This window comes from Gossypium hirsutum, chromosome A09 (genome assembly GCF_007990345.1).
Source record: "Gossypium hirsutum isolate 1008001.06 chromosome A09, Gossypium_hirsutum_v2.1, whole genome shotgun sequence".
NCBI classification, from domain to species: domain Eukaryota; kingdom Viridiplantae; phylum Streptophyta; class Magnoliopsida; order Malvales; family Malvaceae; genus Gossypium; species Gossypium hirsutum.
Genome location: NC_053432.1, coordinates 25,608,372 through 25,634,671, shown reverse-complemented (window position 1 = coordinate 25,634,671; position 26,300 = coordinate 25,608,372). Strand labels below are relative to the sequence as shown.

Genomic DNA, 26,300 nt, shown 5'->3' with positions numbered 1-26,300 from the left:
TGCAACACGAGGACTTCCTAGGAGGTCACCCATCCTAGTACTACTCTCGCCCAAGCACGCTTAACTGCGGAGTTCTGATGGGATCCGGTGCATTAGTGCTGGTATGATCGCACCCGTCCATTCTTGGCACATTCTATTTATATAAATGCTACCCCCTGATCGCGCTTGGCCTCGAATTTGAATTTAATACGACCAATAAACGTTCGAGTGATTTATTCCGTAAATAACTAATTAGTTAATACGATGAGATTAAAAAAAATAGAAAAAAAATTTAATGATATAAAATTGGAGGGTGCAACACGAGGACATCTTAGGAGGTCACCCATCCTAGTACTACTCTCGCCCAAGCACGCTTAACTGCGGAGTTCTGATGGGATCCGGTGCATTAGTGCTGGTATGATCGCACCCGTCAATTCTTGCGCATTCTATTTTTATAAAGGCTACCCCTGATCGCGCTTGAGCCTCGAATTTGATTTAAATACGACCAAATAACGTTTCGAGTGATTTATTCCGTAAATAACTAATTAGTTAACGATGAGATATAAAAAATAGAAAAAAAATTTAATGAGATATAAAATTGGAGGTGCAACACGAGGACTTCCTAGGAGGTCACCCATCCTAGTACTACTTCGCCCAAGCACGCTTAACTGCGGAGTTCTGATGGGATCCGGTGCATTAGTGCTGGTATGATCGCACCCGTCCATTCTTGCGCATTCTATTTATATAAATGCTACCCCTGATCGCGCTTGGCCTCGAATATGAATTTAAATACGACCAAATAAAGTTTCGAGTGATTTATTCCGTAAATAACTAATTAGTTAAACGATAAGATATAAAAAAAATAGAAAAAAATTTAATGAGATATAAAATTGGAATGGTGCAACACGAGGACTTCCCAGGAGGTCACCCATCCTAGTACTACTCTCGCCCAAGCACGCTTAACTGCGGAGTTCTGATGGGATCCGGTGCATTAGTGCTGGTATGATCGCACCCGTCAATTCTTGCGCATTCTATTTATATAAAGGCTACCCTAATCGCGCTTGAGCCTCGAATTTGAATTTAAATACGACCAAATAATGTTTCGAGTGATTTATTCCGTAAATAACTAATTAGTTAAACGATGAGATATAAAAAAAATAGAAAAAAAATTTAATGAGATATAAAATTGGAAGGGTGCAACACGAGGACTTTTAGGAGGTCACCCCCATCCTAGTACTACTCTCGCCCAAGAACGCTTAACTGCGGAGTACTGATGGGATCCGGTGCATTAGTGCTGGTATGATCGCACCCGTCAATTCTTGCGCATTCTATTTATATAAAGGCTACCCTGATCGTGCTTGAGCCTCGAATTTGAATTTAAATACGACCAAATAACGTTTCGAGTGATTTATTCCGTAAATAACTAATTAGTTAAACGATGAGATATAAAAAAATAGAATAAAAATTTAATTAGATATAAAATTGGAATGGTGCAACACGAGGACTTCCTAGGAGGTCACCCATCCTAGTACTACTCTCGCCCAAGCACGCTTAACTGCGGAGTTCTGATGGGATCCGGTGCATTAGTGCTGGTATGATCGCACCCGTCCATTCTTGCGCATTCTATTTATATAAATGCTACCCTGATCGCGCTTGGCCTCGAATTTGAATTTAAGTACGACCGAATAACGTTTCGAGAGATTTATTCCGTAAATAACTAATTAGTTAAACGATGAGATATAAAAAAAATAGAAAAAAAATTTAATGAGATATAAAATTGGAAGGGTGCAACACGAGGACATCTTAGGAGGTCACCCATCCTAGTACTACTCTCGCCCAAGCACGCTTAACTGCGGAGTTCTGATGGGATCCGGTGCATTAGTGCTGGTCTGATCGCACCCGTCAATTCTTGCGCATTCTATTTATATAAAGGCTACCCCTGATCGCGCTTGAGCCTCGAATTTGAATTTAAATATGACCAAATAACGTTTCGAGTGATTTATTCCGTAAATAACTAATTAGTTAAACGATGAGATATAAAAAAATAGAAAAAAATTTAATGAGATATAAAATTGGAATGGTGCAACACGAGGACTTCCTAGGAGGTCACCCATCCTAGTACTACTCTCGCCCAAGCACGCTTAGCTGCGGAGTTCTGATGGGATCCGGTGCATTAGTGCTGGTATGATCTCACCCGTCCATTCTTGCGCATTCTATTTATATAAATCCTACCCCTGATCGCGCTTGGCCTCGAATATGAATTTAAATACGACCAAATAAATTTCGAGTGATTTATTCCGTAAATAACTAATTAGTTAAACGATAAGATATAAAAAAATAGAAAAAAAATTTAATGAGATATAAAATTGGAATGGTGCAACACGAGGACTTCCCAGGAGGTCACCCATCCTAGTACTACTCTCGCCCAAGCACGCTTAACTGCGGAGTTCTGATGAGATCCGGTGCATTAGTGCTGGTATGATCGCACCCATCAATTCTTGCGCATTCTATTTATATAAAGGCTACCCCTAATCGCGCTTGAGCCTCGAATTTGAATTTAAATACGACCAAATAACGTTTCGAGTGATTTATTCCGTAAATAACTAATTAGTTAAACGATGAGATATAAAAAAAATAGAAAAAAAATTTAATGAGATATAAAATTGGAAGGGTGCAACACGAGGATTTTTTAGGAGGTCACCCCCATCCTAGTACTACTCTCGCCCAAGAACGCTTAACTGCGGAGTACTGACGGGATCCGGTGCATTAGTGCTGGTATGATCGCACCCGTCAATTCTTGCGCATTCTATTTATATAAAGGCTACCCCTGATCGTGCTTGAGCCTCGAATTTGAATTTAAATACGACCAAATAACGTTTCGAGTGATTTATTCCGTAAATAACTAATTAGTTAAACGATGAGATATAAAAAATAGAATAAAAATTTAATTAGATATAAAATTGGAATGGTGCAACACGAGGACTTCCTAGGAGGTCACCCATCCTAGTACTACTCTCGCCCAAGCACGCTTAACTGCGGAGTTCTGATGGGATCCGGTGCATTAGTGCTGGTATGATCGCACCCGTCCATTCTTGCGCATTCTATTTATATAAATGCTATCCCTGATCGCGCTTGGCCTCGAATTTGAATTTAAGTACGACCGAATAACGTTTCGAGTGATTTATTCCGTAAATAACTAATTAGTTAAACGATGAGATATAAAAAAAATAGAAAAAAATTTAATGAGATATAAAATTGGAAGGGTGCAACACGAGGACACCTTAGGAGGTCACCCATCCTAGTACTACTCTCGCCCAAGCACGCTTAACTGCGGAGTTCTGATGGGATCCGGTGCATTAGTGCTGGTATGATCGCACCCGTCAATTCTTGCGCATTCTATTTATATAAAGGCTACCCCTGATCGCGCTTGAGCCTCGAATTTGAATTTAAATATGACCAAATAACGTTTCGAGTGATTTATTCCGTAAATAACTAATTAGTTAAACGATGAGATATAAAAAATTAGAAAAAATTTAATGAGATATAAAATTGGAATGGTGCAACACGAGGACTTCCTAGTAGGTCACCCATCCTAGTACTACTCTCGCCCAAGCATGCTTAACTGCGGAGTTCTGATGGGATCCGGTGCATTAGTGCTGGTATGATCGCACCCGTCCATTCTTGCGCATTCTATTTATATAAATGCTACCCCTGATCGCGCTTGGCCTAGAATATGAATTTAAATACGACCAAATAAAGTTTCGAGTGATTTATTCCGTAAATAACTATTTAGTTAAACGATAAGATATAAAAAAATAGAAAAAAAATTTAATGAGATATAAAATTGGAATGGTGGAACACGAGGACTTCCCAGGAGGTCACCCATCCTAGTACTACTCTCGCCCAAGCACGCTTAACTGCGGAGTTCTGATGGGATCCGGTGCATTAGTGCTGGTATGATCGCACCCGTCCATTCTTGCGCATTCTATTTATATAAATGCTACCCCTGATCGCGCTTGGCCTCGAATTTGAATTTAAATACGACCAAATAACGTTTCGAGTGATTTATTCCGTAAATAACTAATTAGTTAAACGATGAGATATAATAAAAATAGAAAAAAATTTAATGAGATATAAAATTGGAAGGGTGCAAGACGAGGACTTCCGAGGAGGTCACCCATCCTAGTACTACTCTCGCCCAAGCACGCTTAACTGCGGAGTTCTGATGGGATCCGGTGCATTAGTGTTGGTATGATCACACCCGTCAATTCTTGCGCATTCTATTTATATAAAGGCTACCCCTAATCGCGCTTGAACCTCGAATTTGAATTTAAATACGACCAAATAACGTTTCGAGTGATTTATTCCGTAAATAACTAATTAGGTAAACGATGAGATATAAAAAAAATAGAAAAAAAATTTAATGACATATAAAATTGGAAGGGTGCAACACGAGGACTTCCTAGGAGGTCACCCCATCCTAGTACTACTCTCGCCCAAGAACGCTTAACTGCGGAGTACTGATGGGATCCGGTGCATTAGTGCTGGTATGATCGCACCCGTCAATTCTTGCGCATTCTATTTATATAAAGGCTACCGCTGATCGCGCTTGGCCTCGAATTTGAATTTAAATACGACCAAATAACGTTTCGAGTGATTTATTCCGTAAATAACTAATTAATTAAACGATGAGATATAAAAAAATAGAAAAAAAATTTAATGAGATATAAAATTGGAATGGTGCAACACGAGGACTTCCTAGGTGGTCACCCATCCTAGTACTACTCTCGCCCAAGCACGCTTAACTGCGGAGTTCTGATGGAATCCGGTGCATTAGTGCTGGTATGATCGCACCCGTCAATTCTTGCGCATTCTATTTATATAAAGGCTACCGCTGATCGCGCTTGGCCTCGTATTTGAATTTAAATACGACCAAATAACGTTCGAGTGATTTATTCCGTAAATAACTAATTAGTTAAACGATGAGATATAAAAAAATAGAAAAAAATTTAATGAGATATAAAATTGGAATGGTGCAACACGAGGACTTCCTAGGTGGTCACCCATCCTAGTACTACTCTCGCCCAAGCACGCTTAACTGCGGAGTTCTGATGGGATCCGGTGCATTAGTGCTGGTATGATCTCACCCGTCCATTCTTGCGCATTCTATTTATGTAAATGCTACCCCTAATCGCGCTTGGCCTCAAATTTGAATTTAAATACGATCAAATAACGTTTCGAGTGATTTATTCCGTAAATAACTAATTAGTTAAACGATGAGATATAAAAAAATAGAAAAAAATTTAATGAGATATAAAATTGGAATGGTGCAACACGAGGACTTCCCAGGAGGTCACCCATCCTAGTACTACTCTCGCCCAAGCACGCTTAACTGCGGAGTTCTGATGAGATCCGGTGCATTAGTGCTGGTATGATCGCACCCGTCAATTCTTGCGCATTCTATTTATATAAAGGCTACCCCTGATCGCGCTTGAGCCTCGAATTTGAATTTATATACGACCAAATAACGTTTCGAGTGATTTATTCCGTAGATAACTAATTAGTTAAACGATGAGATATAAAAAAAATAGAAAAAAATTTAATGCGATATAAAATTGGAAGGGTGCAAGACAAGGACTTCCTAGGAGGTCACCCATCCTAGTACTACTCTCGCCCAAGCACGCTTAACTGCGGAGTTCTGATGGGATCCGGTGCATTAGTGTTGGTATGATCACACCCGTCAATTCTTGCGCATTCTATTTATATAAAGGCTACCCCTAATCGCGCTTGAGCCTCGAATTTGAATTTAAATACGACCAAATAACGTTTCGAGTGATTTATTCCGTAAATAACTAATTAGTTAAACGATGAGATATAAAAAAAATAGAAAAAAATTTAATGAGATATAAAATTGGAAGAGTGCAACACGAGGACTTTTTAGGAGGTCACCCCCATCCTAGTACTACTCTCGCCCAAGAACGCTTAACTGCGGAGTACTGATGGGATCCGGTGCATTAGTGCTGGTATGATCGCACCCGTCAATTATATAAAGGCTACCGCTGATCGCGCTTGGCCTCGAATTTGAATTTAAGTACGACCGAATAACTTTTCGAGTGATTTATTCCGTAAATAACTAATTAGTTAAACGATGAGATATAAAAAAATAGAAAAAAAATTTAATGAGATATAAAATTGGAATGGTGCAACACGAGGACTTCCCAGGAGGTCACCCATCCTAGTACTACTCTCGCCCAAGCACGCTTAACTGCGGAGTTCTGATGAGATCCGGTGCATTAGTGCTGGTATGATCGCACCCGTCAATTCTTGCACATTCTATTTATATAAAGGCTACCCCTGATCGCGCTTGAGCCTCGAATTTGAATTTAAATACGACCAAATAACGTTTCGAGTGATTTATTCCGTAGATAACTAATTAGTTAAACGATGAGATATAAAAAAAATAGAAAAAAAATTTAATGAGATATAAAATTGGAAGGGTGCAAGACGAGGACTTCCCAAGAGGTTACCCATCCTAGTACTACTCTCGCCCAAGCACGCTTAACTGCGGAGTACTGATGGGATCCGGTGCATTAGTGTTGGTATGATCACACCAGCCAATTCTTGCGCATTCTATTTATATAAAGGCTACCCCTAATCGCGCTTGAGCCTCGAATTTGAATTTAAATACGACCAAATAACGTTTCGAGTGATTTATTCCGTAAATAACTAATTAGTTAAACGCTGAGATATAAAAAAAATAGAAAAAAAATTTAATGAGATATAAAATTGGAAGGGTGCAACACGAGGACTTCCTAGGAGGTCACCCCCATCCTAGTACTACTCTCGCCCAAGAACGCTTAACTGCGGAGTTCTGATGAGATCCGGTGCATTAGTGCTGGTATGATCGCACCCGTCCATTCTTGCGCATTCTATTTATATAAAGGCTACCCCTGATCGCGCTTGAGCCTCGAATTTGAATTTTAATACGACCAAATAACGTTTCGAGTGATTTATTCCGTAGATAACTAATTAGTTAAACGATGAGATATAAAAAAAATAGAAAAAAAATTTAATGAGATATAAAATTGAAAGGGTGCAAGACGAGGACTTCCCAGGAGGTCACCCATCCTAGTACTACTCTCGCCCAAGCACGCTTAACTGCGGAGTTCTGATGGGATCCGGTGCATTAGTGTTGGTATGATCACACCCGTCAATTCTTGCGCATTCTATTTATATAAAGGCTACCCCTAATCACGCTTGAGCCTCGAATTTGAATTTAAATACGACCAAATAACGTTTCGAGTGATTTATTCCGTAAATAACTAATTAGTTAAACGATGAGATATAAAAAAAATAGAAAAAAATTTAATGAGATATAAAATTGGAAGGGTGCAACACGAGGACTTCCTAGGAGGTCACCCCCATCCTAGTACTACTCTCGCCCAAGAACGCTTAACTGCGGAGTACTGATGGGATCCGGTGCATTAGTGCTGGTATGATCGTACCCGTCAATTCTTGCGCATTCTATTTATATAAAGGCTACCGCTGATTGCGCTTGGCCTCGAATTTGAATTTAAGTACGACCGAATAACGTTTAGAGTGATTTATTCCGTAAATAACTAATTAGTTAAACGATGAGATATAAAAGAAATAGAAAAAAATTTAATGAGATATAAAATTGGAATGGTGCAACACGAGGACTTCCTAGGAGGTCACCCATCCTAGTACTACTTTCGCCCAAGCACGCTTAACTGCGGAGTTCTGATGGGATCCGGTGCATTAGTGCTGGTCTGATCGCACCCGTCAATTCTTGCGCATTCTATTTATATAAAGGCTACCCCTGATCGCGCTTGAGCCTCGAATTTGAATTTAAATATGACCAAATAACGTTTCGAGTGATTTATTCCGTAAATAACTATGTAGTTAAACGATGAGATATAAAAAAAATAGAAAAAAAATTTAATGAGATATAAAATTGGAATGGTGCAACACGAGGACTTCCCAGGAGGTCACCCATCCTAGTACTACTCTCGCCCAAGCATGTTTAACTGCGGAGTTCTGATGGGATCCGGTGCATTAGTGCTGGTATGATCGCACCCGTCAATTCTTGCGCATTCTATTTATATAAAGGCTACCCCTGATCGTACTTGAGCCTCGAATTTGAATTTAAATACGACCAAATAACGTTTCGAGTGATTTATTCCGTAAATAACTAATTAGTTAAACGATGAGATATAAAAAAATAGAAAAAAAAATTTAATGAGATATAAAATTGGAAGGGTGCAAGACGAGGACTTCCCAGGAGGTCACCCATCCTAGTACTACTCTCGCCCAAGCACGCTTAACTGTGGATTTCTAATGGGATCCGGTGCATTAGTGCTGGTATGATCGCACCCGTTAATTCTTGCGCATTCTATTTATATAAAAGCTACCCCTGATCGCGCTTGAGTCTCGAATTTGAATTTAAATACGACCAAATAACTTTTTGAGTGATTTATTCCGTAGATAACTACTTAGTTAAACGATGAGATATAAAAAAATAGAAAAACAATTTAATGAGATATAAAATTGGAAGGGTGCAACACGAGAACTTCCCAGGAGGTCACCCATCCTAGTACTACTCTCGCCCAAACATGCTTAACTGCGGAGTTCTGATGGGATCCGGTGCATTAGTGCTGGTACGATCGCACCCGTCAATTCTTGCGCATTCTATTTATATAAAGGCTACCCCTGATCGCGCTTGAGCCTCGAATTTGAATTTAAATACGACCAAATAACGTTTCGAGTGATTTATTCCGTAAATAACTAATTAGTTAAACGATGAGATATAAAAAAAAAGATAAAAATTTAATGAGATATAAAATTGGAATGGTGCAACACGAGGACTTCCAAGGAGGTCACCCATCCTAGTACTACTCTAGCCCACGCACGCTTAACTGCGGAGTTCGGATTGGATCCGGCGCATTAGTGCTGGTATAATCCCACCCGTCAATTCTTGCGCATTCTATTTATATAAAGGCTACCCCAGATCGCGCTTGAGCCTCGAATTTGAATTTAAATACGACCAAATAACGTTTCGAGTGATTTATTCCGTAAATAACTAATTAGTTAAACGATGAGATATAAAAAAAATAGAAAAAAATTTAATGAGATATAAAATTGGAAGGGTGCAACACGAGGACTTCCTAGGAGGTCACCCCCATCCTAGTACTACTCTCGCCCAAGCACGCTTAACTGCGGAGTTCTGATGGGATCCGGTGCATTAGTGCTGGTATGATCGCACCCGTCCATTCTTGCGCATTCTATTTATATAAAGGCTACCCCTGATCGCGCTGGGCCTCGAATTTGAATTTAAATACGACCAAGTAACGTTTCGAGTGATTTATTCCATAAATAACTAATTAGTTAAACGATGAGATATAAAAAATAGAAAAAAAATTTAATGAGATATAAAATTGAAAGGGTGCAACACGAGGACTTCCCAGGAGGTCACCCATCCTAGTACTACTCACACCCAAGCACGTTTAACTGCGGAGTTCTGATGGGATCCGGTGCATTAGTGCTGGTATGATCGCACCCGTCAATTCTTGCGCATTCTATTTATATAAAGGCTACCCCTGATCGCGCTTGAGCCTCGAATTTGAATTTAAATACGACCAAATAACGTTTCGAGTGATTTATTCCGTAAATAACTAATTAGTTAAACGAAGAGATATAAAAAAATAGAAAAAAAATTTAATGAGATATAAAATTGGAAGGGTGCAACACGAGGACTTCCCAAGAGGTCGCCCATGCTAGTACTACTCTCGCCCAAGCACGCTTAACTGCGGAGTTCTGATGGGATTCGGTGCATTAATGCTGGTATGATCGCACCCATCAATTCTTGCGCATTTTATTTATATAAAGGCTACCCCTATCGCGCTTGAGCCTCGAATTTGAATTTAAATACGACCAAATAACGTTTCGAGTGATTTATTCCGTAAGTAACTAATTAGTTAAACGATGAGATATAAAAAAAATAGAAAAAAAATTTAATGAGATATAAAATTGAAAGGGTGCAACACGAGGACTTCCCAGGAGGTCACCCATCTTAGTACTACTCTCGCCGAAGCACGCTTCACTGCGGAGTTCTGATGGGATCCGGTGCATTAGTGCTGGTATGATCACACCCGGCAATTCTTGCGCATTCTATTTATATAAAGGCTACCCCTGATCGCGCTTGAGCCTCAAATTTGAATTTAAATACGACCAAATAACGTTTCGAGTGATTTATTCCGTAAATAACTAATTAGTTAAACAATGAGATATAAAAAAATAGAAAAAAATTTTAATGAGATATAAAATTGGAAGGGTGCAACACGAGGACTTCCCAGGAGGTCACCCATCCTAATACTACTCTCGCCCAAGCACGCTTAACTGCGGAGTTCTGATGGGATCCGGTGCATTAGTGCTGGTATGATCGCACCCGGCAATTCTTGCGCATTCTATTTATATCAAGAAAAGGGAAATTCGGATCTAGATCGGGGAAAAACTAAACTTATCGACTAAATGACCTATTTTCTCGTAACATGTATTAAATTGGACTAAGCATGGGTTTGTACTAAATTGCATGAATTTCAATTTTATGTGATAAGGACTAAATTGTAAAATGTGAAAATTTAGGAGAAAATGTGTAAAATAGCCCTAATGTGTGTTTTGGACTAAATTGAATAAATAATTGATTAAATAAGCTGATTTTGATAATATATAGATCAAGCTAAGTTGAGATTGGGATTAGATCGGAGAAAATGAAAAGTGGACGAATAGTCGATAATTTCCATCCGAGCAACTCGAGGTAAGTTCGTATAATTAGAATTGAACTTTTAAATACTTGTAATTATTTGAAATGAATGTATATAATTGAGTAATTGATCTACTTGAAATACGAATGCCTTATTCTGATGGTTACCAAGGCCCGTTTGAATCGTAGGAATTCGTAGGATACAAGTGACATGTCATTAGGGTTACCGTTTAGCAAATATGCTCGTGAATGTGTTTTTTCCGAGGCTATAATGTGTAAAAGGTTCGAAGATGGATTAAATGAAGAAATTGAATATTAGTTGGGATTCTTGAGCTGGAAGAGTTTCTCGTTCTATTTGACAGAGCTTGCAAAGACGAAAAGCTTAGCAAAGAGAAAAGAAAAGTCGATTCTAAGGCTAGACACTTTAGAAAGAGATTTGTGGGCAAATCACATTAGTCAACATCAAATAAATTTATAGAATATAATCCTCGTTCTACTATTGCTGCGGGGATTTCGATCAAAGATAGAGATGCGATACATTTCAACTCTAAACCTCAGACGACATCTGTTGCCAGTGTGGGTAGTGTTAGACAGTTGGACTTGAATGTAAGCACTGCAATAAGCGACACTACAGTGAATGTAGAATAATGAGCGGAGCTTGTATTAAATGTGGATCTCTTGATCATAATCTTCGGGATTGTCCAGAAAAGTCTATAGCTAAAAGAGATCAACCGGTGAAAGTAAGTAATACAGCTACTAGTGGGAGACCACCCCGAAACACTGGAAATATGAGTGGTAACCGAGGTGTTATGAGAGATTCTACTGTGAAATCTGAGGCACGAGCACCTACCAGAGCTTATGCTATCCGTGCACGGAAGGAGGCAACATCGCCAGACATTATTACCGATACTTTTTCTCTTTTTGATATTGATATAGTTGCGTTGATAGATCCTGGATCAACCCATTCATATATCTATATGAATTTAGTATTTAAAAAGAGTTTACATGTCGAGTCTACAGAGTTTGTAATTAAAGTATCGAACCCCTTAAGTAAGTTTGTTTTAGTTGATAAAATTTGTAAGAATTGTCCTTTGATGACTCGGGGTTACTATTTCTGTTTGACTTGATGCTTCTACCTTTCGATGAGTTTGATGTGATTCTAGGTATGGACTAGCTGACTATGCATGATGCAGTCATGAATTGTAGACGAAAGATTATCGAATTGAAATGTCAAAATAGTGAAATTCTTCGGGTTGAGTTTGATGATTCGAGTTAATTACCTACTGTGATATCATCTATGTTAGCTTAGAAATGTATGAAAAAGGGCTATGATGCATATCTTGCATAGGTATTAGATACTAAGATGTCTGAATCAAATATTGAATCTGTACTTGTTGTTTGTGAGTTTTCGGATGTATTTCCAGAAGAATTATTGGGTTTGCCACCAATCAGAGAGGTTGAATTTGGTATTGAATTAGTATCGGGAACAACACCAATATCGGTAGCTTTGTATAGAATGTCTCCAACAGAATGAAAAGAGTTGAAAGCTCAGTTGTAAGAATTGACAGACAGAGGTTTTGCATGACCGAGTTATTCGTCCTGGTGTGCACCGAATTGATGATTTATTTGATTAGTTGAAAGGGGTTAAAATATTTTCAAAGATTGATTTGAGATCAGGTTATTATCAGTTGCGAGTTAAAGAGTCAGATGTGCCAAAAATTGTGTTCAGAATAAGGTACAGACATTATGAATTCTTGTTATGCCTTTCAGATTAACTAATGCTCCTGCAGTGTTCATGGACTTGATGAACCGGATATTCAAATCGTATTTAGACAGATATATTGTTGTATTCATTGACGACATTAGAGTTGTATTACAAACTCTACGTGATAAGCAATTATTTGCAAAGTTCAACAAATGTGAGTTTTGGCTCCGAGAGGTTGGATTTCTGGGGCATATTGTTTCAGCTGAAGGTATTAGAGTTGACCTGAGTAAGATTTCTGCTATTGTTGATTTGAAACCTTTGAGAAATGTGTCTGAAGTTCGTAGTTTTCTAGGTTTAATGGGCTATTACCGAAGATTCATGAAAGCATTTTCGGTGATTGTGACACTGATGACACGACTGTTTCAAAAAGATGTGAAATTTGAATGGTCAGAAAAATGTCAACAGAGTTTTGAACAGTTGAAAGTACTGTTAACTAAAGCACCAGTTCTGGTTCAACCCGAATCGGGGAAAGAGTTTGTGATTTATAATGATGCGTCATTAAACGGTCTGGGATGTGTTCTAATGCAAGAAGGAAAAGTTATAGCTTATGCTTCTCGACAATTGAAACATCATGAAAAGAATTATTCGACGCATGACTTAAAGTTGGCTGCAATTGTGTTCACATTGAAAATTTGGCGACATTACTTATACGGTGAAAAATGCCACATTTATATGGATCCCAAAAGCTTAAAATATCTTATGTCACATAAAGATTTGAACCTGCGACAGCGAAGATGGCTTGAGTTATTGAAAGATTATGAATTTGTGATTGATTATCACCCAGGAAAAGCTAATGTTGTTGCTGATGCCCTGAGCCAAAAATCTTTGTTTGCATTACGAGAAATGAATACCTAGTTGATGATTTGTGATGATGGGTCTATTTTAGCTGAATTAAAAGCAAAACTGGTATTTCTTCAACAAATATGTGAAGCTCAGGAAGATGATCATGAATTGCAAGTTAAACAAATTCAGTGTGAGACTATCCCTAATTCAGAGTTTCAAATCGGAGCCGATGATTGTTTAAGGTTCCAGAATAGAATTTGCATACCGAGAAATTCAAAACTTATTCAGAAGATTTTGCATGAAGCACACCATAGCTGCTTATCTGTTCATCCGGGGAGTACCAAAATGTACAATGATTTGAAACAATTTTACTAGTGACAAGGCATGAAATGAGATATCTTAGAGTTCGTTTCTAAATGTTTGATTTGTCAGCAAGTCAAAGCCAAACATCAAGTACCATCGAGTTTGTAGCCCGTGATGATTCCCAAGTGGAAATGGGATAGAGTTACAATGGATTTTGTGTTGGGATTTCTCTTAACTATGAAAAAGAAATATGCTATCTGGGTTGTCGTTGATCGACTAACGAAGTCTGCTTATTTTATACCGATACGTTAGATTACTCACTTGATAGATTAGCTGAATTGTACATTTCTGAGATTGTTCATTTGCACGGGGTGCCACTATCTATTATTTCTGATAAAGATCCGAGATTTACATCGCAATTCTGGAAGAAATTGCAAGAAGCTTTGGGTACGAAGTTGACTTTTAGTACAACTTTTCATCCTCAGACTGACGGTTAGATTGAGAGAGTTATTCAGATTCTCGAAGACATGTTGAGATGTTGTATATTAGAGTTTGAGGGCAGTTGGGAAAAATACTTACCATTGATTGAATTCGCGTATAATAACAGTTTTCAAACGAGTATAAAAATGGCACCGTACGAAGCTTTATATGGTGCAAATGTTGAATGCCACTATACTGAACTGAACTGAGTGAGAAAAAGATTCACGGGGTTGAATTAATCAGAAAAACTGAAGAAAAAGTGAAAACGATTAATGGCAGTTTAAAAGCAGCTTCAGAAGCTCTAGGTACAAGGTTGAATTTTAGTACAGCTCTGAAACAGTTTAAAAGCAGCTTTAGATCTGAGGTTTACGTTGCGATTTTGGAAGAAATTACAAGAAACTCTGGGTGAGGTTGAATTTAAGAACAACTTTTCATCCACAAACCGACGGTCAGTCTGAGAGAGTAATTCAGGTTCTCGAAGATATGCTTCGATGTTGTGTTTTAGAGTTTGAAGGTAACTAGGAGATATAATTGCTGCCGTTTAAATTTGCATATAACAACAGTTTTCAACCGAGCATAAAGATAGCACCGTATGAAGCTTTGTATGGTTACAAATGCTGAACTCCGTCATATTAGACTGAATTGAGTGAGAAAAAGGTCCACGGGGTTGATTTGATCCGAGAGACTGAAAGTAAAGTGAAAATAATTCGTCATAGTTTGAAAGCTGCTTCAGATCGACAGAAATCGTATGCGGATTTGAAACGAAAAGACATTGAATTTCAGATTGGTGATAAAGTATTACTGAAAGTATCTCTGTGGAAGAAAATACTTCATTTTGGTCGTAAAAGTAAGCTGAGTCCATGATTCATTGGGCAGTATGAGATTATTGAAAGAATAGGACCAGTGGCATATCCATTAGCTTTATCGTCAGAACTAGAAAAGATTCACAATTTGTTTCATGTATCGATGTTACGTCGATATAGATATGATCCATCACAAGTAATTTCTCCGGCAGAGATTGAAATTCAACCCGATATGACATATGACAAAGAACCGATCAGAATTTTAGCTCGATAAGTTAAAGAGTTGAGAAATAAACGCATTGTAACATCCCGTTTTTGAGTCAAATCAAAATAGTGGTTTTGGGCCCACAAATCTAAAGTTAAAATATTTATTTTTTATTTTATTAAAGTTTACAACATGATAGAATTACTATGTGAAAGTTTCGTAAAGAACTTTTACAGTTTGAGTGCTCAATTTGATAAAAAAGGACTAAATCGCGTAAAATGCAAAAGTGCTGTTTCATTAGCTAAAGGTAACAACTAGCTATGGTTTATTAAAGTTAAGGTCATTGATGGTAATTATACCAATATTATGATAATGGATGATAATGGCATGGCATAAATGAAATTTTAAATTAATTTTAAGGTTAATTTTGGTATTTGGTTATTAAAGGTTAATTTAACTAAAACTAAACTTAAAAAAATAAGGCATTCATCTTTCTATGCCGATTTTGAAGGAAGAATAGAGTCATCTCTTTAGGGTTCATTCGGCCATGGTATTTTTCTTTAATTAGGTATGATTTTTGCATGTTTTTAATGATTTCTATGTTTTTGAGATCATTACAGCTAGTACTAGCTAGCCCAGGGACTAATTTGCAAAATTGATAAAGATTTTGAATGATGCCATTAATGAATACATGAGTATTTTAAAGTTTCTTGAAAGATTATGAATGGTTGTTGAATGTTAAGCAAGTTTTGTTAAGTGATTTTTGGTGAAATTGTAAATTAGGGGCTAAATTGAGAAATGTTAAAAATTTGTGGTTGAAATGTGAAATAAATGAAAATTATGGGCTACTAGGGGCATTATGGCAATTTGGCCAGCATGGGTTTATTGTGAATTTGCATGAATTTGTAATTTTGTGTAATATGGACTAAATTGTAAAAATGTTAAAGTTTAGGGGTAAATGTGTAAAATTGTCCTAATATGTATTTTGGAGTGAATTGAATAAATAAAAGAATAAATAAGTTGATTTTGATTACTTATAGATCAAGAAAAGAGGAATTCAGACTTAGATCAGGGAAAAAGTAAAGTAATTGAATAGTTGGTTCGTTGAGTTATTTCCATAGACGAGGTAAGTTCGTATGTGTTAAGTATTGTAATAATTATACTTTAGTGCTTTGATATAATTGTATATATGGGACTACAGATATGTTCGACGACAAATCAGTTATTTGTGGCACTTAGCGTGCGATAGGACATAGCTTCGGCTATATATGACACTTAGTGTGCGATTCAACATAGCTTCAACTATATATGGCACTTAGTGTGTGATTTGAGATAGCTTTGGCTATGTACGGCACTTAGTGTGTGAGATATAGAGTAGTCAACGGCATTCCGTATATGTATGAACTTGTTATGGATTGGTACAGGTATGTACATGTATACTATGAGCTTAAAATCGAAGAAGTTACAAAGTTTGTATATAAGCTTATGAATAAGCAGTTGAAAGGTTTGTTAGTAATCATAAAGTACATGATAATATGTTTAGATTGATGAATGCTGTATTTGTGATTAGTTAAGTTTATATCATACGAGCTTACTAAGTTATGAAGCTTACTTTGTGTTATTTTTCTATGTTTTATAATGAATCAAGGCTAGCTCGGATCCGGGAGTCGTCGGGAACATCATCACACTATCAAACATCTAAGTTGGTACTTTTGGATTATATATTTTTGGCATATGGAATTTATAGGCTAGATGTGGTATTTTGGTTGTGCTTATAGCCATGAGATTTGGCTTGTAAATTGTATATGTTTTGGTTTGTATATATAGCCATGAGTGATGGCTTATTTTGTTATGTTTGGTATGAATGTGGTTATGGTTTTATAGTTGCTCAAATGGTTAATTGATTTATGGGGTATAAAATGGTTGAGAAATGCCTTGATGAGGTATGATTTAGATGTTATGTGGTTATTATAAGGAAGTTATTTGAGTGAGAATTATGGTAAATGAACTATATAGATTGATATTGTTTTGGCATGTTTTTGGCTTAGTAAATGGTTATGATTTATGATTTGGAATAGATGAAATTATAATGGCATGAATTGTGCATTTGGTTGATAATTTTGGCTACCTAATTGTATGATGAAATGGTACCATTTTGGTTGTTTAGGTGAGAATGAATAAGGGTGGCAAATTGGCCTTGCGAATGGCCTATTTTTGTCCACACAGGCAGGGACACAGGCGTGTGTCTCAGTCGTGTGTGACACACGGTCATGTTACACTGCCGTGTGTCCCCTAGTGATGAAATTGAATTAAAGTCAGTATGCTCCACACAGTCTTACACACGGGCGTATGGCTAGCCATGTGTTACAAGTTAGTATACTCCCTATTTGGCACACGGCCTAGCACACGGGTGTGTGACTTGGCCGTGTTGCATAAGTCAGTATAACCTATAGTTTTGGTATGACCTAGCACACGGTCTGGCACATGGGCATGTGTGGCCGCTTCGAAGGGCAAAAGTGCTAGACACACGGGCGTGTGGTTGGCCGTGTGACCCAAGTCAGTATGTATGCCGTGTTTTCATATGGCCTGAGACACGGGCGTGTCTGAAGCCATGTAAGGCACACGGCCTGTTCACACGAGCTTGTGACTCCTATATGGCTTAATTTTTCTAAGTTTCCAAATTTTTCATATGTTATCAGTTTAGTCCCGAACCACTTCTAAAGCATGTTTAAGGCCTAATAGGCACTTATAAGGGACAATATGATTATGTTGAATGATTTATGTGAATGGATGCTTTATGCTTGATAAATGTATGCTATATGTTGTGAATTGATTGGTAATACCTTGTAACCCTACTCCGATGATGGATACAGGTTAAGGGTGTTACATTTGTTGGTATCGGAGCTATAGTTTAATCGATTCTAGGACTAACGTAGTGTATGTGAGTCTAGTTATACATGTCATATATATAGACTGAGATAGTGTGATGACTCCTGATGTTTTAACTGTGTTTTCATATAATAATGAATCCCAATCGAGCTATAGCTGATGAGGTTGAGAGTAATGCGCCTACTCCTGCGCAAGGGATAGCGCCATCTGATTCAAGACCCGTGACGGGCAGTTAGGGAGGAGAGGCTAAAGAAACCTTTTTCTCAAATGATGGACGAATGGTTCAGCCAATACATTCGTACGAACCCGACTGCTCAACAACCTCCACCCCTCCTAATCCTCAACCTGTACCTGTGGCTCCTCCCTGAGAGAGTTTGGATAAACCTCATGTTGACAAGATTCGCAAACACAGAGCTGAAAGTTTCAGAGCTAATGTTGATGATGACCCTGAGAGAGCCGAGTTTTGGCTTGAAAATACGATCCGAGTATTTGATGAACTTTCTTGCATGCCAGCTGAATGTTTAAAGTGTGCTATATCCCTTTTGAGAGATATCAAATATCAGTGGTGGAATACCTTGGTGTCTGTAGTACCGAGAGAATGAGTGACCTGAGAATTCTTTCAGACGAAGTTTTAAAAGAAATTTATAAGTCAGCGATTCCTTGATCAAAAGCATAAAGAGTTTTTAGAGTTGAAACAAGGCTGCATGACTGTAATCGAGTACGAGAGGGAATTTGTACGGTTGATAAAGTAAGCTCGTGAGTATGTTTCTACCGAAGAAATGGTGTACAAGCGGTTCGTTGATGGGTTGAACGAAGATATTAAACTTCTGGTTAGAATTTTAGATTTTAAAAAAATTATTATGTTAGTTGAATGGGCTTACAAAACCGAATACTTTATTCGAGAAAAGAAGAAAGTTGAATCAGAGGCTAGAGATACAAGGAAGAGATCGATGAGTAAATGTTATCAGTCCTCGTCAAAGAAATCCAGAGACTATTTTAATTGATTGACAACTTCAGTGGGATATTCTAATAGATATCGTGGAAAGCAATATACCAGCCCTAAAGCTCAAGTTACATCGGTATCGAGTGTTGGCAACGTGAAAGATGTTAAACTTGAATGTCAACACTGTGGAAGATGACATTTTGGAGATTGTTGGGTGAGAAATAATAATAGAGCTTGTTATAGCTATGGTTCGCGAGATCATTTTATCTGAGATTGTCTTCAGTTAAATGAAAAAGATAAATCTCAACATGCAAGATCGAGTAATACGATAGCGAGAGGGAGATTGCCAAGAAATACAGGGAATGTATCTAGTGGTAGAGGTGTGACGAGAGATTCTATTGTAACGAGCACCTACCCGAGCTTATGCTATTTGTGCATGGGAGGAGGCATCATCTCCAGATGTTATCACCAGTACTTTCACTCTCTATGATACTACTGTGATTGCATTAATAGATCCAAGATCAACTCATTCTTATATATGTATGAATTTAGTATATAGTAAGGCTTTGCTTGTAGAGTCTACTGAATTTGTGATTAGAGTATCGAACCCTTTAGGCAAATGTGTTTTGGTTGACAAAGTCTACAAGAATTGTTCGTTAATGAATAGGGATTTTTGTTTTCTGGCTAATTTGATGTTGTTGCCATTCGATGAATTTGATGTAATTTTGGGTATGGATTGGCTAACGATGCATGATGCTATAGTGAATTGTAGATCAAAGACAATTGAATTGAAATGTCAAAATAATGAGACTATTAGAATTGAATCTGATGATCTGAATAGTTTGCCAGTTGTGATCTCGTCTATGTTAGCTCAGAGATTTGTGAAAAAGGGGTGTGAAGCTTATCTTACTTATGTACTTGATATGAAAGTGACAAGAACAAAGATTGAATTAGTACCAGTCGTGTGCGAGTATCAAGATGTATTTTCTGAAGAGTTACTGGGTTTACAACTTATCAGAGAGGTTGAGTTTGGTATTGAATTAGTACCAGGAATAATGCCGATATCAATAGCTCCGTATAGAATGGCTCTGACAGAGTGAAAAGTATTGAAAGCTCAGTTGCAAGAGTTGACAGATAGAGGTTTTGCTAGATCGAGTTTCTCTCCCTGGGGTGCACCAGTGTTATTTGTGAAAAAGAAAGATGGCACGATGAGAATGTGTATAGACTATTGGCAGCTCAACAAAGTGATGATCAAGAATAAATACCCTTAGCCATGAATAGATGATTTGTTTGATCAGTTACAAGGAGCAACAATGTTTTCAAAAATTGATTTGAGATTACCAGTTGAGAGTTAAAGACTCAGATGTGCCAAAGATTGCATTTAGAACAAGGAACGAACACTACGAATTTCTTGTTATGCCTTTTGGACTAACTAATGCACCTGCTGTTTTTATGGACTTGACGAACCAGATTTTCAGGTCATACTTAGATAGATTCATAGTTGTGTTTATTGATGATATTTTAATTTACTCTTGTGATGAATCTGGGCATGCCAAGCATTTGAGAATCGTGTTACAAACTTTGAGAGATAAACAGTTGTTTGCAAAGTTCAGCAAATGTGAGTTTTGGCTACGATAAGTTGGTTTTCTGGTACATATAGTTTCAATCGCGGGTATCCGAGTTGACCCGAGTAAAATTTCTACGATTAAAGATTGGAGGCCTCCGAGAAACGTATATAAAGTCTGTAGTTTTTTGAGACTAGCTTGTAACACCCTAAACCAGGCCAAGACATTATGGCCGTATCTGTGATGTTACGTTGGAGTGAGTTTTAAAAAACGTAGTTCTATTGGAAAAGTCCGCTTGTGTTAAAACCTTGTTCGTGATCTTTATGAAAAGCTATCTTATTATTTGTTAAATTACAGGTTCGTTAAGCAAAACATGCCTCGTACAAAAATGTTATTGGGCTTTAAAACATTGTTCGTTGCGGAAGCTTTTGAAACTAGTTACGTGGCATAACAGTTGAATACCATTTACCTTTTGAAAACCCGAGTCCTACTGCTAGCAGTTATAAGTCAATTTAAATAAATCCCCAAATAAATTAAATTTTAAAACAGCCTTATTACATAAAATTTACCCATATAAACTACTTTTACTAAATTCAAAACGAAAACGTAATCAGTGGTGTGGCCATCTTCGAGTCCCTCGTAGCACCGACCCGCCTAAGGGTTACCTGCATAGATAGGCAGAAAAGGTGAGTTCATGAAAACTCAGTGTGTAATCCATATTTATCAAACAGTCAAACATACAGTGTTGAATAGTCTGGGCCTAAGCCCATTTTAGTAGTAATATCCGTGTGGGCCTTAGCCCAATACAGTAATAGTATCAGTGTGGGCCTTAGCCTATTTCAGTGCATTATCAGAAATGCATACAAAGATCCTACCCATCTATCCTCCACACTCCACTCTGTCCAGTCCTACACTCCATGTGGGGATAAAATCGACCCACCCATCCCTACACTCCAGGATTTAGCACCGGTTGTGGCGCTAACAATAATTGCAGCAGAGCTACCAGTAATAGGCTTATAGCCTTTCAGTACACTTCCTCCAATATCATATGTCCCACCTTATGCAATGCAACATAATATAAATGTACATACAATAAAGATGGCATGCTCAAATGTTCACATATCACATAAGGGTATTTTCATCATTTACCTCATAGGGTATAACAGTCATAACATAAATTAGGGTCTAGGTGTACTTACCGACCCAATAGTAGGCCCACAGTCGTCTCGTGCAACCCGTGCAACCTTAACAGTTTAACAACAAAAATGGGCCCTAGCCCATAATACGGCCGATGTGGGCCCATACGCTCGTGTGGCCTAATAAGCCCAAATAATGGTCTTAGTCGTGTAAACTATATAGTTGGCCCACAAAACTCCTCCCATTCATGTGGTTTACACGTGTGGGGCCCACACGGCTCTTTTTGGCCCAACGTGGCCCAAAATGACCTATGCCCACGAGATCACTCGCGGTGGTCTCTACAATCGCGTGCTCACACTTATGCGTTTAGATGACCACACGGGCGCCCGCACGCCTGCATGGCATCAATGGTAATGGTTTTCAAGTTTTTATCGTTTAACGATTGAAGTAGTGTGATTACACACCTGTTATAGAGTTGTAACCGAAGTGCCTCTGAGATCGAGAACCTATGATCAACCACAACCTCTCATTAGTCTAACACCGTTGTTAATACACAACCATACTGCCATTGAATAAAAATATTTTAACCAAATCATCACCACTAACCAATCAACAATCGTAGCCCCTCCTTGTTCCAAACCACGTATTCTTCCCAACACTTAACCCTTCACAAGAACAGTTAACCGATACGTGACAAACACATTCAGAACTTAACACTTACCAATAAAGGAGTTATCGCTTGTAAAGGAAAAGTAATTGACTCCACACCTTGTTTTAAGAGATTGTTGTATGCAAACTCTGCCAACAGTAAGTAATCCTCCCAACTATTTCAGAAGTCTATCATACAACTTTTTAACATGTCCTTCAGTATCTGAATCACCCCTTCCGACTGACCGTCTGTCTGAGGATGGAATGCAGTACTGAAGTCCAACATTGTACCCAATGCCTCGTGTAACTTCTTCCAAAACCGAGACGTGAAGCGAGGATCTCTATCGGATATTATAGAAACTGGTACCCCATGTAGTTGCACTATTTCAGACACATACAGCTTAGCCAGTTTCTGTAACGAGTGATCAGTACAGACAGGTATGAAGTGAGCAGACTTGGTCAATTGATCCACGATGACCCACACCGAATCCTTTTTAGAAGGCGTTAGGGGTAGCCTACTAACAAAGTCCATAGTTACCCTCTCCCATTTCCAAAGCGAAATCTTAACTGGCTAAAGCAACCCTAATGACAACTGATGCTCCTCCTTAACCTGCTGGCAAGTCAGGCACTTACTCACAAAATCAGTAACTTCACGCTTAAGTCTTGGCCACAAATATAACTTTCGAAGGTCTCGGTATATCTTATTCCTGCCAGGATGCATGGCGTAAGGACTACTATGCGCCTCTTGTAGTATAGATTGCCTCAAATCAGCATCCTTTGGTACATAGACTCTCCCACAGAAACAAAGTACCCCTTTGCTATTCAGCCAAAAATCTAAAGTTTCCACATTCTTAATCTGTCGAAAACGAGAACCCAGTGACTCATCCTTCAACTGCTTACCTTTAATCTGTTCAATCGACCTCAGTTTAACTTGAAGTTTGGCCAGTAAACTACCATCATCAAATAAGCTGAGACGAGCAAACATCGCCCACAAATCAGTAACAGCTCTACGGCTCAATGCATCGGCTACCACATTAGCCTTACCAGGATGGTACTCAATCTAATAGTCATAATCCTTAAGTAGCTTGATCCACTTACGCTACCTAAGGTTTAGCTCATTCTGAGTGAGGAGATGCTTGAGGCTCTTGTGATCTATGTAAATGATACACTTCTTACCATATAGGTAATGCCTCCAAATATTCAGTACGAATATCACCGCTTCCAACTCCAATTCATGCGTCTTAAGCTGACGAGATGCATATGCAACTGCCTTACTCTCTTGCATCAGCACACAACCCAAGCCAACATGTGATGCATCACTGTGACAGTGAATTCCTTCCCAGACTCTGGCTGAATTAAGACAGGGGCCTCAGTTAGAACTTTCTTAAGTTTTTCAAAACTTTCCTGCTGCTTATCAGTCCAGTTAAACGATACTTCTTTACGTAACAATTTAGTCAGAGGTGCAGCAATCAATGAAAATCCCTCAACAAACCGTCTATAATACCCTGCCAATCCCAGAAAACTTTGAATCTCAGATACCGACTTAGGTTGCTCCCAATCCAGAGCCACTTTAATTTTTCGAGGATCAACCCTAATCCCCCAGGCGATACCACGTGACCCAAAAAAGTTACCTTACGTAGCCAGAATTCACACTTGCTGAATTTATCATACAATTGCTTCTCCCTCAAAATCTGTAGAACAACCCGGAGATGTGCGACATGATCCTCCTCATTCCTCGAATACACCAGAATGTCATCTATAAACACCACTACAAACTGATCTAGATAGGCCTGGAACACTCGATTCATCAGATCCATAAAAGCTGTTGGTGCATTCGTCAGTCTAAACGGCATCGCTAGAAACTCATAATGACCGTAATGAGTCCTAAAGGCTGTCTTGTAAACATCCGTTTCCTTGACCCTCAGTTGATGGTACACCGATCAGAGATCAATCTTAGAGAAAATTGAAGCCTATCATAACTGATCAAATAGATCATCTATCTTCAATTGGGGATACTTATTCTTAATAGTCAATTTGTTCAGTTGCCGATAGTCGATGCACATCTGCATAGTTTTATCTTCTTCTTTACAAATAAAACTGGTGCTCCCCACGGGGACACACTAGGGCGGATGAACCCTCGATCCAGTAATTCCTGAATTTGAGCCTTAAGTTCTACGAGCTCCTTTGGTGCCATTCTATAAGGGGCGATAGACACTGGACCTTTACTAGGCAAGAGCTCTATCCCAAACTCCACTTCACGGTTAGGAGCTAAACCCGGTAACTCATCCGAAAAGACATCTGAAAAATCCCTAACTATTCTAATGTCTCCAATAGACAAAATTGTAGAACCAGAAGTATTGACGTAGGCTAGATACGCCTCACAACCCTTATGAACCAACTTCTCAGCTCTGAGTGCAGATATCACATTTGAGAGATAGTTCCGACTCTCCCCAATCAGAACTACCTCTTCACCCTCTATAGTTTTCAGTACTACCTATTTAGCAGCATAATCCAAATTTGCCTGATGCTTAGCTAGCCAATCCATACCCAGTATCAAGTTTGAACTCTCCAAAAACAATCCATACCCAGTATCAAGTTGAACTCTCCAAAAGGAAGTTCCATTAAGTCCACCAAAAAGCTCCTTCCTTGAACCTCCAAAGGTACCTCCTTAAACAGTTTATTTACTCTCACTGACTACCCTAATGGACTTAGATAGTAACCTCGCTCATAGTGTTCTCACACATCACACCCCAAATCTCAGACACATTGCATGCTATATATGAGTGCGTAGACCCAACATCAATTAATGCAGTGTAAGGTACATGATGAATAAGGAACGTACCTATAATAACATCTGGGGCATCTCCATCCTCTCGGTGACATGCAGTATAAACTAGTGCCAGCTGCCTTGCCTCAGTATGACCAGCACGTCTGCCTTGTGCTCCACGACCACGACCTATACCATTTCCACTTCTGGCTTTACCACGGCCTCTTGGTGGCTGTTGACAACCTCTCTACGGCTGAACAGTACCCCTACCAGTAGCTTGCATCTGATCAGGCCTCTATGGACAATCCCTGATTCAGTGCTCCATAGACCCGTACCTCAAACATACCCCCATCCGAACCTAGCACTTGCCTTGACGGTGTTTCCTACAAACAGTACAAGGCTGCAACCCAAAAGTAGCAACGTGAGGCCCAACTCTGACTATCCCGTCAACTTTGGCCTTTTTCTTAGGCCTTAAAGCTGAACTTGAGGGCTCCCAAATGCTCTTGTTCCTTCCCCTGTCCACGTCACTATTTTGGCGCTCAGCGCATTTCACATCCTCAACGATCTTCGTCTTTTCCACTAACACAACAAAATATCGCTCCCTCTGAGGAGATGTCAAAACTCATAGATCATATCTGAGACCTTTCTCAAAACGCACACAACGTTTATACTCAGTTGCCACCATGCCTCGCGCATAGCGGCTCAATCGCAAAAATTCTACCTCATATTCAGCCACAGACTTATCCCCCTAAGTTAGATTCAGAAACTCCCTCCTGCAGGCATCTATATAACTAGCGCCCACATATTTCCCTTGAAATGCATTCTTGAAAAACTCCCACGTCAATCGATCGGGCTAAGTACCCTCTTTCACAGTAAGCCACCACTGATATGCTCATCTCTCAACAACGACACTACACCTTTTAATTTCTACTCTAGGGTGCAGTCGAGGTTATCCATGATCCTCTCTGTGGCCTCTATCTAATATTCAGCCACATTAGGGGTAACTCCAGCGATACCCCTAAAGATTTCAGCCCCATTAGACCTAAGTTGTTCCGTTACCAACCCACGACCTACAGTACCAGTATTGGGCCCAGTGACCATTTCCAGAATTCGCAGCATAGCTTGGGACAGTGCATCGTCCCTAGCTACCCAATCGTGTGACCTAGTTTTAGTCATAGGTGAAGCCGGTGCCTCTCTTACCTCAACATTGGGCAAATGGCCCAAAGCTGAAGACTCAGCCCGAACACCTCCAC

At 38.8% G+C, this 26,300-nt stretch overlaps 36 non-coding genes across 36 annotated transcripts; all 36 read right to left on the bottom strand.

Annotated features, from left to right (window-relative positions):
* On the bottom strand, window positions 1–115 carry LOC121206824 (5S ribosomal RNA). The gene has a single exon (XR_005901997.1). It is a non-coding gene; the product is annotated as a 5S ribosomal RNA (ribosomal RNA).
* A 174-nt stretch (window positions 116–289) lies between these two features.
* LOC121206812 (5S ribosomal RNA) lies at window positions 290–408 on the bottom strand. The gene has a single exon (XR_005901985.1). It is a non-coding gene; the product is annotated as a 5S ribosomal RNA (ribosomal RNA).
* Window positions 409–580: 172 nt separating this feature from the next.
* Window positions 581–698, bottom strand: LOC121207047 (5S ribosomal RNA). Its single transcript, XR_005902204.1, has one exon. It is a non-coding gene; the product is annotated as a 5S ribosomal RNA (ribosomal RNA).
* A 176-nt stretch (window positions 699–874) lies between these two features.
* Window positions 875–993, bottom strand: LOC121207300 (5S ribosomal RNA). The gene has a single exon (XR_005902390.1). It is a non-coding gene; the product is annotated as a 5S ribosomal RNA (ribosomal RNA).
* Window positions 994–1,170: 177 nt separating this feature from the next.
* On the bottom strand, window positions 1,171–1,290 carry LOC121207111 (5S ribosomal RNA). The gene has a single exon (XR_005902266.1). It is a non-coding gene; the product is annotated as a 5S ribosomal RNA (ribosomal RNA).
* Window positions 1,291–1,466: 176 nt separating this feature from the next.
* LOC121207509 (5S ribosomal RNA) lies at window positions 1,467–1,585 on the bottom strand. Its single transcript, XR_005902598.1, has one exon. It is a non-coding gene; the product is annotated as a 5S ribosomal RNA (ribosomal RNA).
* Window positions 1,586–1,761: 176 nt separating this feature from the next.
* LOC121207041 (5S ribosomal RNA) lies at window positions 1,762–1,880 on the bottom strand. Its single transcript, XR_005902199.1, has one exon. It is a non-coding gene; the product is annotated as a 5S ribosomal RNA (ribosomal RNA).
* A 176-nt stretch (window positions 1,881–2,056) lies between these two features.
* Window positions 2,057–2,175, bottom strand: LOC121207048 (5S ribosomal RNA). The gene has a single exon (XR_005902205.1). It is a non-coding gene; the product is annotated as a 5S ribosomal RNA (ribosomal RNA).
* Window positions 2,176–2,350: 175 nt separating this feature from the next.
* Window positions 2,351–2,469, bottom strand: LOC121207337 (5S ribosomal RNA). Its single transcript, XR_005902428.1, has one exon. It is a non-coding gene; the product is annotated as a 5S ribosomal RNA (ribosomal RNA).
* A 178-nt stretch (window positions 2,470–2,647) lies between these two features.
* LOC121207107 (5S ribosomal RNA) lies at window positions 2,648–2,768 on the bottom strand. Its single transcript, XR_005902263.1, has one exon. It is a non-coding gene; the product is annotated as a 5S ribosomal RNA (ribosomal RNA).
* Window positions 2,769–2,944: 176 nt separating this feature from the next.
* LOC121207497 (5S ribosomal RNA) lies at window positions 2,945–3,063 on the bottom strand. Its single transcript, XR_005902586.1, has one exon. It is a non-coding gene; the product is annotated as a 5S ribosomal RNA (ribosomal RNA).
* Window positions 3,064–3,239: 176 nt separating this feature from the next.
* On the bottom strand, window positions 3,240–3,358 carry LOC121207051 (5S ribosomal RNA). The gene has a single exon (XR_005902208.1). It is a non-coding gene; the product is annotated as a 5S ribosomal RNA (ribosomal RNA).
* Window positions 3,359–3,533: 175 nt separating this feature from the next.
* LOC121207043 (5S ribosomal RNA) lies at window positions 3,534–3,652 on the bottom strand. The gene has a single exon (XR_005902201.1). It is a non-coding gene; the product is annotated as a 5S ribosomal RNA (ribosomal RNA).
* A 176-nt stretch (window positions 3,653–3,828) lies between these two features.
* LOC121207019 (5S ribosomal RNA) lies at window positions 3,829–3,947 on the bottom strand. Its single transcript, XR_005902178.1, has one exon. It is a non-coding gene; the product is annotated as a 5S ribosomal RNA (ribosomal RNA).
* Window positions 3,948–4,123: 176 nt separating this feature from the next.
* Window positions 4,124–4,242, bottom strand: LOC121207050 (5S ribosomal RNA). The gene has a single exon (XR_005902207.1). It is a non-coding gene; the product is annotated as a 5S ribosomal RNA (ribosomal RNA).
* Window positions 4,243–4,420: 178 nt separating this feature from the next.
* LOC121207074 (5S ribosomal RNA) lies at window positions 4,421–4,540 on the bottom strand. The gene has a single exon (XR_005902230.1). It is a non-coding gene; the product is annotated as a 5S ribosomal RNA (ribosomal RNA).
* Window positions 4,541–4,716: 176 nt separating this feature from the next.
* Window positions 4,717–4,835, bottom strand: LOC121207015 (5S ribosomal RNA). Its single transcript, XR_005902173.1, has one exon. It is a non-coding gene; the product is annotated as a 5S ribosomal RNA (ribosomal RNA).
* Window positions 4,836–5,009: 174 nt separating this feature from the next.
* On the bottom strand, window positions 5,010–5,128 carry LOC121207038 (5S ribosomal RNA). Its single transcript, XR_005902196.1, has one exon. It is a non-coding gene; the product is annotated as a 5S ribosomal RNA (ribosomal RNA).
* Window positions 5,129–5,303: 175 nt separating this feature from the next.
* LOC121207324 (5S ribosomal RNA) lies at window positions 5,304–5,422 on the bottom strand. The gene has a single exon (XR_005902414.1). It is a non-coding gene; the product is annotated as a 5S ribosomal RNA (ribosomal RNA).
* Window positions 5,423–5,599: 177 nt separating this feature from the next.
* LOC121207056 (5S ribosomal RNA) lies at window positions 5,600–5,718 on the bottom strand. The gene has a single exon (XR_005902212.1). It is a non-coding gene; the product is annotated as a 5S ribosomal RNA (ribosomal RNA).
* A 177-nt stretch (window positions 5,719–5,895) lies between these two features.
* Window positions 5,896–6,016, bottom strand: LOC121207100 (5S ribosomal RNA). The gene has a single exon (XR_005902255.1). It is a non-coding gene; the product is annotated as a 5S ribosomal RNA (ribosomal RNA).
* Window positions 6,017–6,176: 160 nt separating this feature from the next.
* LOC121207312 (5S ribosomal RNA) lies at window positions 6,177–6,295 on the bottom strand. Its single transcript, XR_005902402.1, has one exon. It is a non-coding gene; the product is annotated as a 5S ribosomal RNA (ribosomal RNA).
* A 178-nt stretch (window positions 6,296–6,473) lies between these two features.
* LOC121207078 (5S ribosomal RNA) lies at window positions 6,474–6,592 on the bottom strand. Its single transcript, XR_005902233.1, has one exon. It is a non-coding gene; the product is annotated as a 5S ribosomal RNA (ribosomal RNA).
* Window positions 6,593–6,770: 178 nt separating this feature from the next.
* LOC121207071 (5S ribosomal RNA) lies at window positions 6,771–6,891 on the bottom strand. The gene has a single exon (XR_005902227.1). It is a non-coding gene; the product is annotated as a 5S ribosomal RNA (ribosomal RNA).
* Window positions 6,892–7,069: 178 nt separating this feature from the next.
* Window positions 7,070–7,188, bottom strand: LOC121207021 (5S ribosomal RNA). Its single transcript, XR_005902180.1, has one exon. It is a non-coding gene; the product is annotated as a 5S ribosomal RNA (ribosomal RNA).
* Window positions 7,189–7,365: 177 nt separating this feature from the next.
* On the bottom strand, window positions 7,366–7,486 carry LOC121207098 (5S ribosomal RNA). Its single transcript, XR_005902254.1, has one exon. It is a non-coding gene; the product is annotated as a 5S ribosomal RNA (ribosomal RNA).
* Window positions 7,487–7,662: 176 nt separating this feature from the next.
* Window positions 7,663–7,781, bottom strand: LOC121207052 (5S ribosomal RNA). The gene has a single exon (XR_005902209.1). It is a non-coding gene; the product is annotated as a 5S ribosomal RNA (ribosomal RNA).
* A 178-nt stretch (window positions 7,782–7,959) lies between these two features.
* LOC121206850 (5S ribosomal RNA) lies at window positions 7,960–8,078 on the bottom strand. The gene has a single exon (XR_005902021.1). It is a non-coding gene; the product is annotated as a 5S ribosomal RNA (ribosomal RNA).
* A 178-nt stretch (window positions 8,079–8,256) lies between these two features.
* LOC121207040 (5S ribosomal RNA) lies at window positions 8,257–8,375 on the bottom strand. The gene has a single exon (XR_005902198.1). It is a non-coding gene; the product is annotated as a 5S ribosomal RNA (ribosomal RNA).
* A 177-nt stretch (window positions 8,376–8,552) lies between these two features.
* On the bottom strand, window positions 8,553–8,671 carry LOC121206838 (5S ribosomal RNA). Its single transcript, XR_005902009.1, has one exon. It is a non-coding gene; the product is annotated as a 5S ribosomal RNA (ribosomal RNA).
* Window positions 8,672–8,847: 176 nt separating this feature from the next.
* LOC121207104 (5S ribosomal RNA) lies at window positions 8,848–8,966 on the bottom strand. Its single transcript, XR_005902259.1, has one exon. It is a non-coding gene; the product is annotated as a 5S ribosomal RNA (ribosomal RNA).
* A 177-nt stretch (window positions 8,967–9,143) lies between these two features.
* Window positions 9,144–9,264, bottom strand: LOC121207035 (5S ribosomal RNA). The gene has a single exon (XR_005902193.1). It is a non-coding gene; the product is annotated as a 5S ribosomal RNA (ribosomal RNA).
* A 175-nt stretch (window positions 9,265–9,439) lies between these two features.
* On the bottom strand, window positions 9,440–9,558 carry LOC121207349 (5S ribosomal RNA). The gene has a single exon (XR_005902440.1). It is a non-coding gene; the product is annotated as a 5S ribosomal RNA (ribosomal RNA).
* Window positions 9,559–9,735: 177 nt separating this feature from the next.
* Window positions 9,736–9,854, bottom strand: LOC121207039 (5S ribosomal RNA). Its single transcript, XR_005902197.1, has one exon. It is a non-coding gene; the product is annotated as a 5S ribosomal RNA (ribosomal RNA).
* Window positions 9,855–10,031: 177 nt separating this feature from the next.
* Window positions 10,032–10,150, bottom strand: LOC121207036 (5S ribosomal RNA). The gene has a single exon (XR_005902194.1). It is a non-coding gene; the product is annotated as a 5S ribosomal RNA (ribosomal RNA).
* Window positions 10,151–10,327: 177 nt separating this feature from the next.
* Window positions 10,328–10,446, bottom strand: LOC121207275 (5S ribosomal RNA). The gene has a single exon (XR_005902366.1). It is a non-coding gene; the product is annotated as a 5S ribosomal RNA (ribosomal RNA).
* Between the last annotated feature and the right edge of the window lie 15,854 nt (window positions 10,447–26,300).